Source organism: Phyllostomus discolor, chromosome 5 (genome assembly GCF_004126475.2).
Source record: "Phyllostomus discolor isolate MPI-MPIP mPhyDis1 chromosome 5, mPhyDis1.pri.v3, whole genome shotgun sequence".
Taxonomy (NCBI): Eukaryota; Metazoa; Chordata; class Mammalia; order Chiroptera; family Phyllostomidae; genus Phyllostomus; species Phyllostomus discolor.
The window spans coordinates 147,189,008-147,194,154 of NC_040907.2; the positions used below are offsets into that span (position 1 = coordinate 147,189,008).

At 41.0% G+C, this 5,147-nt stretch overlaps 1 pseudogene; it reads left to right on the plus strand.

Annotated features, from left to right (window-relative positions):
* Positions 1 to 1,215: 1,215 nt before the first annotated feature.
* LOC114497060 lies at positions 1,216 to 1,909 on the plus strand (annotated as a pseudogene).
* Positions 1,910 to 5,147: the final 3,238 nt, after the last annotated feature.

The following is a 5,147-nucleotide window of genomic DNA, read 5'->3' on the forward strand; positions in this document are numbered from 1 at the left end:
TGGCTTGTCAACACACGAGAAAAACATACACAGAGACAACCGGGTCCTGTGGGGAAGTAGGAATGGAATGGCCACTCTCTCTAGTGGGGAGTGCACACCTCGTCTCCATTCCCAAGCAGACTGTTATTGAGAATACAGACTTAGTTTGTGGATTCACAGTCTGGCAGAAAAGATAAAAAGAAGTAGGTGACTTACGAAGGTGCAGACAGAACCCCCGCTGTGATTCTGGGCAAAGATTGGAGTTTTAACATTTGAAAGGAGTAACAGGGCTCAAAGGGCAGTTTTGGTTTCCTGTCTGTGCCTTCAAATTCTAATCTAATAACATCCTCCAGCAAACAGATCTCACAGGATCTTGCATATTCTATGTCTCAGGCCTGATTACTCCGGGGGTCCGCCATCTCTGGTCTGGGCTGCACTGCCCCTGCTATTTCCGCAGGCCTGAGTCAACAGAGGAGACAAAGGCAGCCAGGAGACTTGGATTACTCACTTCTAAGAACAAGGACTCAGGCTTTGACAAAGCCGACGGGGCAGGGGTTGATGTCCATCACCCCTTCATTTCCACAGCCCCAAGTCTTTTCCCAGAAGCCTTCTAGTGATCATGCCTGTCTTAGGTGTTTCCCTCCGTGGGAAATCTTACCCGTCATTGGCTAACTGATCAAGCTTAGGAGGTTTAGGCACAGAACAGGCAGCGTTCATGCCAGGGAAATAAGTTTTTGTCTCCTTAGTGGCTCCTGGTCTGGAGGTCTCTCACTCAGCCTAAGTCATGGGGGGTTACAGCTTCCTGAGACCAGGCAGGGCAGTCCCCAACATACCACACTGTCTTAATAGGTATAGTTTAATAATGTCTTGAAGTCAGGTTAGCGTAGGTCTCTAACCTTGTTTTTGTTTTCCAAAGTTGTTTTGGCTACCTTAGGTCCTTTGTATTTTGATACGTCTTTTAGGATTAACTTTTTGATTTCTGAGAAAGTGTCCTGGGATTTTGACTGGGATTGTGTTGAATCTATAGATCAATTTGAAGAGAACTGACATCTTAAGATATCGTAGATTATATTCTGAAGGGGACCAAAAGTTTTGCCTTTTAGCATATTGATTTTAAGCCATTTGCTAAGCAACAAAAGTTTTTTTCTGCCTGGTCCCCCTCCCCACCCCCCCCAGCACAGCTGGGCTGCACTATGCTGGCTCTGAGCTCTGGGCTCCTGCTAAGCCAGTGCCCCCATGTCTCCTTCCAGCCGCCATCATGACCATCTACCAATCATCTCCTACAGGGACCTCATCAGCCATGAGGAGAGGTTCTTCTGCATCTGCGAGATCCAGGAGACTGCACATGGGCTGTATGTGGGGGTAGAGGGGAAAGCTGGTCAGTAGGACAGAGGGTAACATTGATGACTTGCTTATTGGTGGAAATACCTCAGTGAAAGGCCTGGATGGTGTAGGTACCTGAAGCACAGTAGTCACTGGTGTTGATATTGTCATGAACCATCATTTGCAGGAAACCAGTTTTACAAAGAAGCCTACAAGGGGTACATCCAAGATTATATGAAATCAACAAAAAGGAAACTGGAAGAACAGACCACAATAAGTAAAGCCTTTTATGACAGGGGCTGCAGAACATTCTTGCTAATTTCAAAACCCACCGGTTCTGTATTGCTGAAAACATGCAAGCAAGAGGGCTTGCTTGCTTGCTCTGCCAGACTGCCGCGAGGATGGTGTGACCCCATGTGTGATTCTCTTCAAGCATGGCTTAGAATGGAAGAATGGTCACCATCTGGCAATTTGGATCTATCACCCTCATCATATCTGCCTGCTGCTTTTCGTCCACATACCAGGACTAGGACAAATGGGAGTGATGCTATCTTGAGCTCTTCATTTCTTTTGACCTTGATTTATTTGGAGTGGAGGCATTGTTTTTAAGAAAGAAAAAAAAAACAGGGCATCTAAAAATAAATGCATTTAAACTAAAAAAAAAAAAAGATTCAGAAAGAACCTTTTACTCCTCCTTCCCTTTACAGCCCAAGAGATTCAGATAGAAAAAAACTGCTTTGGGAAGGAAATTTTAGGATGCTCACCTTAGCCTAATTGAATGAATTACGGTAAACAGAGGGGCTTCAGGCAGGGGTCTGTAGCTAGGAGTCCTTCCAGTTGCCTAGGGAGGATTTGCCTGCATTGTGTGTTACCTCTTCCTTGACTACCCGTAGATCATAGATCGCCCATTCTCACTTTCCAGATCTAATACCCCATCCCCCCACTTTCTGCTTTGTTCAAAATGTCTTACAAACGCAATGTTGCCTCACTGTTTTAGGAATTTTCATACTTATGTGAATTTCCCATGCACACGTATTAAAACTTAGGTTTTCTCCTGTTAATGTCTGTTAATTTGATTATTATATCAGGTAAGAGAATTTAGAAGGTGGGAAGTAAAGTATTATTTATTTTAAACCTGACACCTTCAATCAATAGCAAATGTTGAGAGAAATTAAATACATTTCTCTGAGCAATCTCTGAACTTTGTTCTGTATAACATTGAAAGAATGTGGGAAACCCACCTTTCTCCTTTATTTCTGTTTTGGATAATTTTTTCTGAAAAGTCATATTTTTTATATTTAAATTAATTTTTTGAATTTATTGGGATGACATTGGTTAATAAAATTATATAGGTTTCAGGTGTACAATTCTATATTATACATCATCTATATATTGTACTGTGTATTCACTATCCCAAGTCAAATCTCCTTCCATCGCCATTTTTTCCCACTTTTTATTATCATTTTTAAGCCCCCACAAGTCCCATCTAAGAACCTTGGATATGCTTCCATTTTACTTTCTCTTCTAAACGTTTTATAATTTTCAGCATACAGGCCTTGCATTTCTTTCTGTCAGATTTATCCTTAAGTATTTCATGTTTTGGGTGGTATCGTATGGTATTGTTTTAATTTCAACTTCCGATGATTCCGACTAATCGGATATAAAAATATGACGATGATCCCTGGCTGGTGTGGCTCAGTGGGCTGAACGCTGGCCTCAGTACTGTAAGGTCGCCTGTTCAATTCCTGGTCAGGGTGCATGCCTGGGTTGCAGGCCAGGTCTCTGGTGGGGGGCCTGTGAGAGGCAACCAAACAGTGTTCTTCTCACACATCAATGTCTCTTTGCCTTTTTTTCTCTCTGCCTTCCCCTCTCTCTAAAAGTAAATAAAATCTTTAAAAAATAAATTAAAATATGCAGATGAAAAAGGGGCCACAACCAGCTCAGGGAAGGCCTGCATGGTGGGCCTTGATAACTCAGACACCTGAAGTAACCATAAAGGATGGTCTGAAATTAAAACTAACTAAAAGCATGTCAAGGTCGGTAGTCATGTCCTATGGCAGTATTTTCCCTGACAAAGGTCAAACTTTACCTTAACTGAGCCTGTCTATTGCCTTTTTGCATATAAGATTACATACCTGTGGAATGTCAAAATAATTTTCTTTTTTCCGTACCCTTCGAAGCACAGCCATTATACCAGAGCAGAGACCACAGATCCCCTGATTGTTCTTATTATTGTGTTAATTGTTAATTATCTTACACCACCCTATGTAAAAGCAGTATGTGTCTTTTTCTTCTACTTCTTATCCAGTCTGAGAGGTTTCCCTGCTTTGCTTTCTCCCGCCTCCCTAATCTGTCACCAATGGATTTTATGTAACTTCCTTATGTCTTTCCCCTTTGCTTCTGGTATATAACATAAGTGATAAAACTGCCATTTTTTCAGAGCACTTCCTCAGTTTCTTGAGATTTTGCTTCTTGGCAGTTGTCATTAGTTTGGCTCAAATAAATTCATAAAAATTCTTACAGGTTTGGATGTTCCTTATGTTGACAAATAGAATTAACTTTTTGTATATTGATCTTGTATTCTGTAACATAAATGATTATGTCTCCTATGAATAAAGACAGTCTTACTTCCTCCATTCTGACGGAACGCCTTTCTTGAATTGTTAAACCTCCAGTACAGTGTTGATTAGAGGTGCAGAAAATGGACATCTTCGCCTTGTTCTTCATTTTCGTGCAGAGAAACAAAGTTTTGCCATCCCAAATCTTTCTTTTTAGGGTATTGATCTTAAGCTGTTTATTAGAAAACAAGTCTCAGAACCTTTGACCTTCCCTCCTTTTCTGTCCGAGAGATTCAGGGTGAGGAAACTTCAGGAAGGTTGGGAAAGACCAAGGATTCAGACAGGGCACTTCCTCAGTTTCTTGAGATTTCGCCTCTCAGCAGTTGCCGTCAGTTTGTCTCCAAGAAACTCATAACAATTCTTACAGGTTTGGATGTTTCTTCTCTGGAAGTGCTCTGTGAGCTGGATAGCCCCTGTGTCCCACCATTTCTGAGTTACCTAGCAAGAATCTCCCTGCCATGTATATTCTGCTCTTCCGTACCTGCCTGTAAATCCCCCACTTAATTCTGAAATCTAAAACCCTGCCCTCTTCTTTTCTCTTTTGTCCCAAAATGTCTTGTATCCCTAATGTTGCCTCACTGTCTTGGAAATTTTTATGCTTATGCGAATTGCCCATGCACATGTATTAAAATTAGATTTTTTTCCTGTTAACCTGTTTGTTAATTTAATTATTAGCCTACCTAGAATAACTTAAAAGATGGGAGGGAAAATATTAATGTTTTTAGCCCCCACATGGGAAACCACTGGGTCTTTCCCTATTAAATATAACATTGCCTGAAAATTTAAATATGCCCTTTATCAAATAGAGGAAGTTCCTTTCTATTCTGTTTGATGAGAGTTCATATTGTTTTTTAAAATCAAGAATGGATGTTGTGCTCTGGTTGGTGTGGCTCAGTGGATTGAATGTCAGCCTGCGAACCAAAGGGCCACTGGTTTGATTCCTAGTCAGGGCACACACCTGGGTTGCGGGCCACGTCCCCAGTAGGGGGCATTTGAGAGGCAACCACACATTGGTATTTAACTCCCTCTCTTTCTCCCTCCTTTCCCTTCTTTAAAAATAAATTAATAATATCTTTAAAAAAGGATGGATGTTGTATCAAATGCCTTTTCTGCATATATCAAGATCTTATGTGATTTATCTTTTTTAGTCTGTTAATATGGTGAATGATGCTATTCACCGTATTGATGTTGATTGATGTTAAATTAACCTTGTATTCCTGCCATAAT